This window comes from Rhinopithecus roxellana, chromosome 7 (assembly GCF_007565055.1).
Source record: "Rhinopithecus roxellana isolate Shanxi Qingling chromosome 7, ASM756505v1, whole genome shotgun sequence".
In the NCBI taxonomy this organism is placed as follows: Eukaryota; Metazoa; Chordata; class Mammalia; order Primates; family Cercopithecidae; genus Rhinopithecus; species Rhinopithecus roxellana.
The window spans coordinates 112,363,242-112,378,743 of NC_044555.1; positions in this window are offsets into that span (position 1 = coordinate 112,363,242).

The following is a 15,502-nucleotide window of genomic DNA, read 5'->3' on the forward strand; positions in this document are numbered from 1 at the left end:
AACTGGAAAAATTCCCTTTGAAAACTGGCACAAGACAGGGATGCCCTCTCTCACTGCTCCTATTCAACATAGTGTTGGAAGTTCTGGCTAGGGCAATCAGGCAAGAGAAAGAAATCAAGGGTATCCAGTTAGGAAAAGAAGAAGTCAAATTGTCCCTGTTTGCAGATGACATGATTGTATATTTAGAAAACCCCATCGTCTCAGCCCAAAATCTCCTTAAGCTGATAAGCAACTTCAGCAAAGTCTCAGGATACAAAATTAATGTGCAAAAATCACAAGCATTCTTATACACCAGTAACAGACAAACAGAGAGCCAAATCAGGAATGAACTTCCATTCACAATTGCTTCAAAGAGAATAAAATACCTAGGAATCCAACTTACAAGGGATGTAAAGGACCTCTTCAAGGAGAACTACAAACCACTGCTCAGTGAAATCAAAGAGGACACAAACAAATGGAAGAACATACCATGCTCATGGATAGGAAGAATCAATATCGTGAAAATGGCCATATTGCCCAAGGTTATATATAGATTCAATGCCATCCCCATCAAGCTACCAATGAGTTTCTTCACAGAATTGGAAAAAACTGCTTTAAAGTTCATATGGAACCAAAAAAGAGCCCGCATTGCCAAGACAATCCTAAGTCAAAAGGACAAAGCTGGAGGCGTCACGCTACCTGACTTCAAACTATACTACAAGGCTACAGTAACCAAAACAGCATGGTACTGGTACCAAAACAGAGATCTAGACCAATGGAACAGAACAGAGTCCTCAGAAATAATACCACACATCTACAGCCATCCGATCTTTGACAAACCTGAGAGAAACAAGAAATGGGGAAAGGATTCCCTATTCAATAAATGGTGCTGGGAAAAGTGGCTAGCCATAAGTAGAAAGCTGAAACTGGATCCTTTCCTTACCCCTTATACGAAGATTAATTCAAGATGGATTAGAGACTTAAATGTTAGACCTAATACCATAAAAACCCTAGAAGAAAATCTAGGTAGTACCATTCAGGACATAGGCATGGGCAAGGACTTCATGTCTAAAACACCAAAAGCAACGGCAGCAAAAGCCAAAATTGACAAATGGGATCTAATTAAACTAAAGAGCTTCTGCACAGCAAAAGAAACTACCATCAGAGTGAACAGGCCACCTACAGAATGGGAGAACATTTTTGCAATCTACTCATCTGACAAAGGGCTAATATCCAGAATCTACAAAGAACTCAAACAAATACACAAGAAAAAAACAAACAACCCCATCAAAAAGTGGGCAAAGGATATGAACAGACATTTCTCAAAAGAAGACATTCATACAGCCAACAGACACATGAAAAAATGCTCATCATCACTCGCCATCAGAGAAATGCAAATCAAAACCACAATGAGATACCATCTCACACCAGTTAGAATGGCAATCATTAAGAAGTCAGGAAACAACAGTTGTTGGAGAGGATGTGGAGAAATAGGAACACTTTTACACTGTTGGTGGGATTGTAAACTAGTTCAACCATTATGGAAAACAGTATGGCAATTCCTCAAGGATCTAGAACTAAATGTACCATATGACCCAGCCATCCCACTACTGGGTATATACCCAAAGGATTATAAATTATTCTACTACAAAGACACATGCACACGTATGCTTATTGCGGCACTATTCACAATAGCAAAGACTTGGAATCAACCCAAATGTCCATCTGTGACAGACTGGATGAAGAAAATGTGGCACATATACACCATGGAATATTATGCAGCCATAAAAAAGGATGAGTTTGCATCCTTTGTAGGGACATGGATGCAGCTGGAAACCATCATTCTTAGCAAACTATCACAAGAAGAGAAAACCAAACACCGCATGTTCTCACTCATAGGTGGGAACTGAACAATGATATCACTTGGACTCGGGAAGGGGAACATCACACACTGGGGCCTATCATGGGGAGGGGGGAGGAGGGAGGGATTGCACTGGGGAGTTATACATGATATAAATGATGAATTGATGGGTGCTGACGAGTTGATGGGTGCAGCACACCAACATGGCATAAGTATACATATGTAACAAACCTGCATGTTGTGCACATGTGCCCTAGAACTTAAAGTATAATAAAAAAATTGAAATAAAATAAAATAAAATAAAAAAAGGAAATGCGGTAGGCCTCTAGAAGCCAGAATAACGAAGGAATGGATTCTACCCTAGAGCCTCCAGAAGGAACACAGCCCTGTGGACACCTTGATTTTAGCCCAATAAGACCCAATTTGGACTTCTGACATTCAGAACTATAACATAATAAATTTCTGTTGTTTTAAACCGCAAAGATTGCAGTTATTTGTTACAGCAAAAATAGGAATTCAGTAATATATATAACACATATGATATTTAAAGGTCTTTCTAATCAAAACCAGGCCTCCTTTAACCTAGAGGTAGAGCGTTTTCCCAGAGCAGTGCCTCTCCATAACTCCTTCTAGGGCCCGTCTAATCCTGACACTGCAGGTAGAATTCTAGGTGCAAACTACCCAAAGGCTGCCGTTTTGAGATGACTCTGCCCCAACCAGTTTCTCCAGGCCAGAAGTTGATTGTCTCTTGTTTTAGGTGCAGCTCAAAACCTCCAGTTTTTCCCTCTGTGAGAGCACTGACCCAACTCTGCAAATCATCACTAGTTAGTAACAATCAGAAAAGGATATGTGAATGCTTATTCTTCTCCATCCTATTTTCTAACCTGGCTGTATTAACAGCTAATCAGCAATTAATGCTATGAGTAGGCACTCTCCTGACTCAAGAGGGAGCAAGTCAGCAAAATATTTAAGTGACCATTTTATGGACCGCCTCCACTCCAACAGGGTTAATGATCATGAGGCCTGGAACTTGGTCATCATCATTTCTCATTGGGATTTTGGCTGTTCTTTTAGTTCTTGAATTTAGAACCAAAGAGAAAACAAACAGTGTATAGCAAAAACTTGTTACATAGTGAGGTTAAGGAAGGTTTTCTTCCGTGCCTTTTTCCATTTGGGGTGGCAGGGCAGGGGAGAGGAGGGTTCAGTTAGCCTGAGTATCAGGTGATTGGAGTTCTAGTCTTGGTTCTGCTGCCAACATGCTTTGTGAGTTTAAGTCCCTCAGTTTATTTATCTGTAAAACTGGGATGAGGAGTTTAATGGTGAAGAATGCTTTTATATTTTTGGCAATCTGGATCAAGGGCTGTCAGATTTTTTTAGATTTCATGGACCAATATAATTTCCCACAAGCATTTTAACAACCATTATACATAAACAAATATATAAATCTTGTATATATATATACACACACACACACACATGTGTGTATATATATATATATATATATATGTAGAGAGAGAGAGAGACTTTATAGAGAAGTACATGTAAATCCTATTCTGTAGGATATTTATATTTAGGATTTATATATATGCTCATATATACATACATAGGATTTCTACATACGTGTGTGTATATATGTACATGCACACATATTTATATATACACAGATATATAGGATTCACAAATTTTGACTCCCAACTGAAAGTATTTTAAAAAGCTACCACCATAATTTTATGAAAGAAAAGACATTTTATCACCAGAAAAGTTGGAAGGGCATCATCTCAAAATAGAGGGCAGTTCATTATGTTGACCTCTTTTTAACTTTATGAAACACTCTCACCACCTTGTATTTATTTTTTCTGATTTAGATACAGATATGAAAAGATTGGTAAAGTTCCACAGACCCACCTTTAGAGTCCAATGTTCTGCAGCACCAAAACTTTATCCTTTCTCTCCTTAAGTCACCCTAGGTGGGGTCAGTGATCACTTCCATCAGGTCTGCTCATTACTGCTCCAGTCAGAACCACATCCAGGGGGATACCATTGGGTTTTTTCTCTCCCAAAGGGGAAAAAAACCACCCTCTGTTTAAAAGCCTCAGAGAGCAAGAAAGAGAATAAAGTGACAAAAGAAGCTGGGTTTGATGAGCTGGAAGAAATCAAACAAACAAATCAAATAAACATGCGTGAGTGTGCCCACACACATATTTCAAAAGAAGAATCCAGGAAATTTGAAGTCTGGCTTCAGGCATCTGAAGCCGGACCTCATTTGTGGGACTCTGGTTCACAGTGGAAAAATACCATGCTCCACGTCACTCCACCCATTAGGGATGGCTGAGCAGCTATTTTAAAGTCAGGCCTCTTTAAACATTTCAGCACATGGCACTCAAATAGTCTCAGCTCCGAAATGTTGTGGTTGTTTATTGGCTCACAGGATTGAATCCCTAACCTGTGCTGCTGCACTATGCTGACTTTTTATTTCATAGACTCAGAAATTTAGGTGACTTACCCAAAGTCACAATTCAGTCAGCGGAGAAGCTGAGATCCCGTCAAGAATTGATGAAAAACAATGCCTATGTTCTTAACCACAGTGATATTCTGTCTTCCAAATAGTCCATTTTTATGGTAGCATAGGCTATATGATGGCTTTGTTTGCCCATCCATCAAGAAGTATTCTTAAATTCCAAATAGTAGAAAGAGAATAATAAAACCATTGTGATAAAATCTGGATGAGGAGTAACTGGGGGTTCTTTGTGACTATCTCTGTAAGTATGAAATTATTTCAAAATGAAATGTTACCAAAAGAAATAAAAGATTAACAAAAAGTCCAAATCTGGCAGGTTTGTTTAAAATGATCACAAAGGCCAGAAGGTGTTGAGTGCTTATTATGTGTCAGGTACTGTGCAAAACACTTTATATATGCTATTTCATATTATTCTCACAATACCACTTTAAGTACTGCAATTATCCCAAACTTACAGATGAAGAAACTGAGGTACTAAGAACTTAAGTAACCTGACAGGTCACAAAGTAGTAAAGCCTGGACATAACCATGATCTAGATTGGTGCTCATCCACTAGAGCACATTGTTTGAATATGGAGTATTAATATTCAAGCATATAGATGTGAATTAATATTCAAGCATATAGATAATAATATAATAAACACCCATTTACTCACATTTGGTGTTATCAAATCTTAACTTTAGGACATATTTGTTTCAGACTTTATTTTTTTTAAGAAATGGCATTTCAGTTAGAGTTGTGAACCCCATTGTACCCTCCCAATTCCATTCTACAATTGTCTCTTCTGTTAGGAAATCAGTATGAAAGTTCCCATGCATATTTTAAATAAATTTGCACCACACATATACATCTATAAACAATACACACTATTTATTTGTGTGATTTTCAACATTTAACAAATGAAGTCATACTGTACTAAGAGGCAAATTGTTCTTTTCACTCAATATTATGTTTTCAAGATATCGCATAGTATCTCTGTGCTGATTTTTTTAAAATGCAGAATCAAATATATCAAGGGATCATTTTATGATTTATGCTTTTTTGTTTTATTTTGTTTTGTCTTGCTTTGTTTAAGAAAAATTTCCCTGTCCTATATCTGAGTCCATTTTGTGCTGTTATGATAGAATATCTGAGACTGGGTAATTTACAAAGAACAGAAATTTATTTCTCACAGTTCTAGAGTCTGGAAAGTCCAAGCAAGTAGATTTTCTGGGGAAGCCTACTCTCTGCTTCCAAAATGGTGCCTTGATACTGCATCATCCAGAGGGGAGGAACACTATGTCCTCACATGGAAGAAGGTGAAAGGACCAAAGATATGAACTCCTTTCATCAAGCCCTTTTATAAGGACACCTGATCCAACTAAAGGAGGAGGAGCCCTCAAGGCCAAGTCATCTGTTAAAGCCTCCACCGATAACACTATCACGTAGGCAACACCTGAAATTTGAAGGGGACACATTCAAACCATAGCAGCTATGGTCATAAAGATTTTCTCTTGTGTTTGTTTTTGTATTATGTATGTTAGGGGCTTAATTTTACTTTTCTCTGCATGTGTAACTATTCTATTAGAACCACACATTGAATATACTTTCTCTTCCTGACTCATCTGAAATGCTACCCTGGACATACATCTGACATGGTTTGGTTCTGTGTCCCCACCCAAATCTCATCTCAAATTGTAATCCCTACATGTGGAGGGAGGGAGGTGATTGGATCATAGGGGCAGTTTTCTCCATGCTGTTCTTGTGATAGTGAGTGAGTTCTCATGAGATCTGATGGTTTTATAAGCATCTGGCATTTCCCCTGCTTGCCTGTCTCTTTCTTGCCACCATGTGAAGAAGGTACTTACTTCTCCTTCACCTTCCACCATGGTTGGAGGTTTCCTGAGGCCTCCCCAGCTGTCTGGAACTGCCAGTCAATTAAACTTCTTTCCTTTATAAATTACCCAGTCTTGAGTAGTAACTTTATAGCAGTGTCAAAATGGACTAATACATTAAATTGGTACCAGGAGTGGGGTATTGATATAGAGATACTTGAAAACATGGAAGTGACTTTGGAACTGGGTAACAAGCAGAGGTTGGAACAGTTTGGAGGGCTCAAAAGAAGAGAGGAAGATGTGGGGAAGTTCGGAACTTCCTAAAGACTTGTTGAATGGTTTTGACTAACATGCTGATAGTGATATGGACAATGAAGTCCAGGTTGAGGTGGTCTCAGATGGGGATGAGGAAATTTTTGGGAACTGGAGCAAATGTCACTCTTGCTGTGCTTTAGCAAAGAGACTGGTGGCATTTTGTCCCTGCCCTAGAGATCTGTGGAACTTCAAACTTGAGAGACATGATCTGAAATTGGAACTTATATTTAAAACAGAAGCAGAGCATACAAGTTGGAAAACTTTGCAGCCTGATGATGCGATTAAAAAAAAAATGTTTCTGGCCGGGTGCGGTGGCTCAAGCCTGTAATCCCAGCACTTTGGGAGGCCGAGACGGGCGGATCACAAGGTCAGGAGATCGAGACCACCCTGGCTAATACGGTGAAACCCCGTCTCTACTAAAGAATACAAAAAACTAGCCGGGCGACGAGGCGGGCGCCTGTAGTCCCAGCTACTTGGGAGGCTGAGGCAGGAGAATGGGGTAAACCCGGGAGGCGGAGCTTGCAGTGAGCTGAGATCCGGCCACCGCACTCCAGCCTGGGCGACAGAGCCAGACTCTGTCTCAAAAAAAAAAAAAAAAATGTTTCTGGGGAGAAATTCAAGCCTGCTGCAGAAATTTCAGTAAGTAATGAGAAGCCAAAGGTTAATCACGAAGACAATGGGAAAAATGTCTCCAGGGCATGTCAGAGACCTTCACAGTACCCCTCCCATCACAGATCTGGAGGCCTAGGAGGGAAAAATCATTTCCTGGGCTGGGCCTAGGGCCCTGATGCTGCTCTATGCAGCCTTGGGACTTGGCAGTTTTCCCAGCCATGGCGAAAAGGGGCCAAAGTACAACTCAGGCCATTGCTTCAGAGGGTGTAAGCCTCATGCCCTGTTGGCTTCCATGTGGTGTCGGGCCTGCCGGTGCACAGAAGAACTGAGGTTTGGGAACCTCTACCTAGATTTCAGAGGATATATGGAAACGCCTGAATGTCCAGGCAGAAGTTTGTGGCAGGGGTGGAGCCCTCATGGAGAGTCTCTGCTAGAGCAGTACAGAAAGAAAATGTGAGGTTGGAGCCCCCACACAGAGTCCCCACTTGGGGACTGTCTAGTGAAGCTGTGAGAAGAGGGTCACTGTCCTCCATTTAAGATTTAATGACTGCCCTGGTAGTTTTAAACTTGCATGGGGCCTGTAGTCCCTTCATTCTGGCCAATTTCTCCCATTTGGAATGGGAGCATTTATCCAGTACCTGTACCCCCACTGTATCTTGGAAGGAACTAATTTGCTTTTGATTTTACAGACTCATTGGTGGAAGGGACTTGCCTGTCTCAGATGAGACTTTGGACTTGGACTTTTGAGTTAATGCTGTAATGAGTTAAGATTTTGAGGGATGGTTGGGAAGTCATGATCGGTTGTGAAATGTATAAAGGACATGAGATTTGGGAGGAGCCAGGGACAGAATGATATGTTTTGACTCTATATCCCCACCCAAGTCTCATCTCAAATTGTAATCTCCATGTGTTGAGGAGGGTGACCTATAATCTCCACATGTGGAGGGAGGGAGGTGACTGGATCATGGGGGCGATTTTCCTGGTGTTGTTCTTGTGATAATGAGTGAGTTCTCATGGGATCTGATGATTTTATAAGTGTCTGGCATTTTCTCTGCTTGCAATTCTCTCTCCTGCCGCCATGTGAAGTAGGTGCCTTGCTTCCCCTTTGCCTTCTGCCATGATTGTAAGTTTCCTGATGCCTCCCCAGCCATGTGGAACTGTGAGTCAATTAAACTTCTTTCCTTTATAAAGTACTCAGTATCAGATGTACCTTTATAGCAGTGTGAGAATGGACTAATACAACATTAAAGTTTCATTTCTGAGCTCTCTATACTAGTTCATTGGCATTTTTGTCTCTCCCTACACCAAAACATAGCATCGTTATTACCTTAGCTTTATAGGTAGTTTTGATATCAGGTAGAGCAGGATCATATGCTTAGTTCTCCCCATATCTCTCAGCTATTTCTTCCCTATTTTTATATTTTCTGAAACAATTTGGAAAAGATAAGAATTATCTGATCCTTCAAGATTTGGTAAAACTTTTCTATAAAACTGCCTGAGGCTAGTGTATTTGAAGGTAGAAAACTTTTGAATACAGTTCAATGTCACTGATATTTATTGGTTTATGGAGGTTTGTGGTTTCTTCAGTCACTTTTGACACATTTTCTAAGGAAGTATTGACTTATAAGTTTTCAAGATTATTGGCATAAAGTTTATTGTAGTTCTATTTTATGATCTTTAAATCTTTAATTTATCTATACAACCATTACATTCCCTTTTTTTGTTACTAATTTTTTGTGTCTTTTCTTGACTACTGTTGATATTTTCTCATTGTATTCATTTTTTTCCCCAAAGAACCAACTTTTGATTTTATTGATCCTCTCTATGGTTTAATTGTTTTCTACCAAACTCATTCATTTCTGCTCTTATTTTTACAATTTTCTTCCTTCTAGATTACTTTGTCTGGTTTCTTGAGTTGAACACAACTCATTTTTATTCAATCTTCCTTAATTTTATAATTAATTGTGATTAAGATTATACAATTACCTTTATTACTTTAGCAAGATAACACTAGATTTTGTAATATAGTATTTTTATTATGATATAATTTTTGTTTTGTTTTTAAATAATTTGATAGAAAAGATGCAGAAGTAGTAAAACAATATCCATTTATCACAAACTAATTCTACAAATGTTGCAATTTTATCCTTTTTGATTTAACTTTCTCATTTCCTATCTTACACATACACACACACACACACACACGTAAACACACACAGCTGTGTATGCCCATATGTATGTCCTAAATTGCTTTGCTGAAAGAAAGTTCCTAACATAAACCCTCTTTATGCCTTATAATTTAGTGTGTATTTTCTAAAAACAAGGTCAATCGTTTATATAATTAAAGTACAATGATCAAATATCAGAAAATTGTCCCTGAAACAGTATTATAATCGACAGATCTTTATATTTCACCAATTGTCCCATTAATATATTTTGTAGCAAAAGGCTCCTATCCAGAATCATGCATTGCATTTAGTTTTCATGTTTTTTCATGTTTCGTTAGTCTACTATAACTAGGAACACTCCCTTGGCATTGCTTTATCTTTCATGATCTTGACAATTTTGAAGAGTACAAACCATTTATTTTGTAGAATGTCCATCAAATCTGAGTTTGTTTGATGTTTCCTCGTGGTCATATTTAGGTAGGTTATGTAATTTTAGCAGAGATACTACAGAAATTATGTTGTGTTCTATTTGTATTATATCAGAAGATACATGATGTATATCTGTCTTAACTGGTGATGTTAATTTTGATCACTTGGTTATGGTGATGTCTTCCAAGTTTCTCCACTGTGAAGTACTACTTTCCTCTTTGATATTCATATGTGTCTTATAGAGGAAATATTTTGAAAATATGTAAATATGATATTTCTGATTCAACTTTAACCAACTAATTTTAGCATCAATTGATAATTTTTGCCAAGTGGTGATTTTCTGTATTATTCCTACTACATTTATTAGTTAATTTTCTTGTGAACAACTAAAAGATTTCACTCATTCTTCATTTATTTAGTATTTATTTATATTTTTGTGAACTTGTAGATGCTTAGCAGGGCCTAGTGAGGAGAATTGGGCAGCTGGGGTGCAAAATTTATGGAGGCCCTCACTCTCAGTGTCATTCAAGTGTCTTCTTAAGAGTGATGTGCCTACAGCCCCCCCTTTTTTTTCTGTTTCCACTTCTATTTTCAGCCATTCCAATCTAGCAGTTTTATAGTTGTCTCCACCTAGACCTGCAGGTCCTTGTTCCAGAACCAGGTCTCACAGGGTCAATTTGGAATTTCTGCCCAGGGGTAATATTGACGATGTGGCAGATCCTTTCACTGAACAAATGAAATAACAAATGGATAACTTGGTTTATTTTTAAGTATGGGACTGTGTTCTCCTACCTCCTTATGTCATATCTTGCAGGGGGATGATCTTAGCTAACATTTTGCAGCTTCCTTGCTTCCTTGCATGAGACAAGGTGAAGTATTCTGTCTCCCATTCCCAGTTTTTTATTTTAGGCATTCAGTCAGTCCTGTTCAATGTCAAATACTTTAGCCATCTTACCCATAGAGGACCTAATTCCATAGCCTTCATTGGCTGTTATTAGACTGGGAGTCCAGTAACACTCAACCTTGCTTAAATTTGAATTTTCTCTTCTGTATTTAATCCATGCAGATGCTTGTGTGCTATCTAAGACAAGCTATGTTTTTCTGTTTATCTTTTCTATATTTCACCCATCAACATTGTTGTCTGTAATAGAGGAGTTAAAGTATGTGCCTTCTCAAAGTATGTGTCATTTATCTTATTTTTATTCAGAGATGTTTAACCTATGAGCATACAGACACATTATAAATTATTGATCTATCATGTTAATTATAACTTTAAAGCCTCCTAAAGAAATGTATATGCTTTCTCTTTATTTTATTTAGGTATTTAAAATCCAGCTAATTATATATTACAGTGTTAAATAAGACTTTACATTTTAAATAAGAGAAGCTGGATAACCAAGTGCAAACAAGGTAGAAGAGCTCCATAAGAAAGCTTAATTAGATGACTAGGCAGGTCCAAGATAGCCGAATAGGAACAGCTCCAGTCTACAGATCCCAGCGTGAGCGATGCAGAAGATGGGTGATTTATGCATTTCCAACTGAGGTACCAGGTTCATCTCACTGGGGTTTTGTCAGACAGTGGGTACGGGACAGTGGGTGCAGCCCACTGAGCAATGAGTCGAAGCAGGGTGAGGCATTGCCTCACCCAGGAAGTGCAAGGGGTAAGGGAATTCCCTTTCCTAGTGAAGGGAAGCTGTGACAGATGGCACCTGAAAAATCGAGTCACTCCTACCCTAATATCACACTTTTCCAACAGTCTTAGCAAACTGCACACCAGGAGTTTATATCCTATGCCTGGCTTGGAGGGTCCCACACCCACAGAACCTTGCCCATTGCTAGCACAGCAGACTGAGATCGAACTGCAAGGTGGCAGCGAGGCTGGGGGAGAGGCGCCCACCATTGCTGAGGCTTGAGTAGATAAACAAAGCCGCCAGGAAGCGCAAACTGGGTGGAGCCCACTGCAGCTCAAGGAGGCCTGCCTGACTCTGTAGACTCCACTTCTGGGGGCAGGGCATAGCTGAACAAATGCAGTAGAAACCTCTGCAGACTTAATTGTCCCTGTCTGACAGCTTTGAAGAGAATAGTGGTTCTCCCAGCACGGAATTTGAGATCTGAGAACAGACAGACTGCCTCCTCAAGTGGGTCCCTGACCCCCGAGTAGCCTAACTGGGAGGCACCCCCCACCAGGGGCAGACTGACACCTCACCCGGCCAGGTACCCCTCTGAGATGAAGCTTCCAGAGGTACAATCAGGCAACAACATTTGCTGTTCAGCAATATTCACTCTTCTACAGCCTCCGCTGCTGATACCCAGGCAAACAAGGTCTGGAGTGGAACTCCAGCAAACTCCAACAGACCTGCAGCTGAGGGCCCTGACTGTTAGAAGGAAAACTAACAAACAGAAAGGACATCCACACCGAAATCCCATCTGTCCATCACCATCGTCAAAGACCAAAGGTAGACAAAACCGCAAAGATGGGGAAAAAACAGAGCAGAAAAGCTGAAAATTCTAAAAATCAGAGTGCCTCTCCCCCTCCAAAGGAATGCAGCTTCTCACCAGCAATGGAACAAAGCTGGATGGAGAATGACTTTGATGAGCTGAGAGAAGAAGGCTTCAGACAATCAAACTTCTCTGAGCTAAAGGAGGAAGTTCAAACCCATCACAAAGAAGCTAAAAACTTTGAAAAAAGATTAGACAAATGGCTAGAATAACCAGTGTAGAGAAGTCCTTAAATGACCTGATGGAGCTAAAGACCATGGCACAAGGACTATGTGATGAATGCACAAGCTTCAGTAGCCGATTTGATCAAGTGGAAGAAAGGGTATCAGTGATTGAAGATCAAATGAATGAAAGGAAGCGAGAAGAGAAGTTTAGAGAAAAAAGAGCAAAAAGAAACAAACAAAGCCTCCAAGAAATATGGGACTATGTGAAAAGACCAAACTGACGTCTGATTGGTGTACCTGAAAGTGATGGGGATAATGGAACCCAATTGGAAAGCACTCTGCAGGATATTATCCAGAACTTCTCCAACCCAGCAAGGCAGGCCAACATTCAAATTCAGGAAACACAGAGAATGCCACAAAGATACTCCTCGAGAAGAGCAACTCCAAGAAACATAACTGTCAGACTCACCAGTTGAAATGAAGGAAAAAATGTTAAGGGCAGCCAGAGAGAAAGGTGGGGTTACCCACAAAGTGAAGCCCAACAGACTAACAGTGAATCTCTTGGCAGAAACTCTACAAGCCAGAAGAGAGTGGGGACCAATATTCAACATTCTTAAAATAACTTTTAACCCAGAATTTCATATCCAGCCAAGCTAAGCTTCATAAGTGAAGGAGGAATAAAATCCTTTACAGACAAGCAAATGATGAGAGATTTTGTCACCACCAGGCCTGCCCTGCAAGAGCTCCTGAAGGAAGCATTAAAAGTGTAAAGGAACAACTGGTACCAGTCACTGAAAAAACATGCCAAATTGTAAAGACCATCGATGCTAGGAAGAAACTGCATCAACTAATGAGCAAAATAGGCAGCTAATGTCATAATGACAGGATCAAATTCACACATAACAATATTAACCTTAAATGTAAATGGGCTAAATGCTCTAATTGAAATACAGACACTGGCAAACCGGATAAAGAGTCAAGACCCATCACTGTGCTGCGTTCAGGAGACCCATCTCGACTTCAGAGACACACATAGGCTCAAAATAAAGGGATGGAGGAAGATCTACCAAGCAAATGGAAAACAAAGAAAAGGGCAGGGGTTGCAATCCTAGTCCCTGATAAAACAGACTTTAAACCAACAAAGATCACAAGAGACAAAGAAGGCCATTACATAATGGTAAAGGGATCAATTCAACAAGAAGAGCTAACTATCCTAAGTATATATGCACCCAATACAGGAGCACCCAGATTCATAAAGCAAGTCCTTAGAGACCTACAAAGAGACTTAGACTCCCACACAATAATAGTGGGAGACTTTAACACCGCACTGTCAACATTAGACAGATCAACAAGACAGAAAGTTTAAAAGGATATCTAGGAATTGAACTCAGCTCTGCACCAAGCAGACCTAATAGACATCTACAGAACTGTCCACCCAAAATCAACAGAGTATACATTCTTCTCAGCACCATATAGCATTTATTCCAAAATTGACCACATAGTTGGAAGTAAAGCACTCCTCAGCAAATGTGAAAGAACAGAAATTATAACAAACTGTCTCTCAGACCACAGTGCAATCAAGCTAGAACTCAGGATTAAGAAACTCACTCAAAACCACTCAACCACATGGAAACTGAACAACCTGCTCCTGAATGACTACTGGGTACGTAATGAAATGAAGGCAGAAATGAAGATGTTCTTTGAAACCAATGAGAACAAAGACACAACATACCAGAATCTCTGGGACACATTTAAAGCAGTGTGTAGAGGGAAATTTATAGCACTAAATGCCCACAAGAGAAAGCAGGAAAGATCTAAAATTGACACCCTAACATCACAATTAAAAGAACTAGAGAGGCAAGAGCAAACACATTCAAAAGCTAGCAGAAGGCAAGAAATAACAATCAGAGCAGAACTGAAGGAGATAGAGACACAAAAACCCTTCAAAAAAACCAATGAATCCAGGAGTTGGTTTTTTTGAAAAGATCAACAAAATGGATAGACCGCTAGCAAGACTAATAAAGAAGAAAAGAGAGAAGAATCTAATAGACACAATAAAAAAATGATAAAGGGGATATCACCATCGATCCGACAGAAATACAAACTACCACCAGAGAATACTATAAACACGTCTACGCAAATAAACTAGAAAACCTAGAAGAAATGGATAAATTCCTGGACACATACGCTCTCCCAAGACTAAACCAGGAAGAAGTTGAATCCCTGGATAGACCAATAGCAGGTTCTGAAATTGAGGCAATAATTAATAGCCTACCAACCAAGAAAAGTCCAGGACCAGATGGAATCACAGCCGAATTCTGCCAGAGGTACAAGAAGGACCTGGTACAATTCCTTCTGAAACTATTCCAATCAATAGAAAAAGAGGGAATCCTCACTAACTCATTTTGTAAGACCAGCATCATCCTGATACCAAAGCCTGGCAGAGACACAGCAAAAAAAGAGAATTTTAGACCAATATCCCTGATGAACATCGATGCAAAATCCTTAACGAAATACTGGGAAACCAATCCAGCAGCACATCAGAAAGCTTATCCACCATGATCAAGTGGGCTTCATCCCTGGGATGCAAGGCTGGTTCAACATATGCAAATCAATAAGCATAATCCAGCATATAAACAGAACCAAAGACAAAAACCACATGATTATCTCAATAGATGCAGAAAAGGCCTTTGACAAAATTCAACAGCCCTTCATGATAAAAACTCTAAATAAATTAGATATTGATGGGACGTACCTCAAAATAATAAGAGTGATTTATGACAAACCCACAGCGTATATCATACTGAATGGGCAAAAACTGGAAGCATTCCCTTTGAAAACTGGCACAAGAGAGGGATGCCCTCTCTCACCACTCCTATTCAACATAGTGTTGGAAATTCTGGCTGGGGCAATCATGCAGGAGAGAGAAATAAAGGGTATTCAATTAGGAAAAGATGAAGTGAAACTGTCCCTGTTTGCAGATGACATGATTGTATATTTAGAAAACCCCATCACCTCAGCCCAAAATCTCCTTAAGCTGTTAAGGAACTTCAGCAAAATCTCAGGATGCAAATTCAATGTGCAAAAATCACAAGCATTCTTATACACCAATAACAGACAAACAGAGAGCCAAATCATGAGT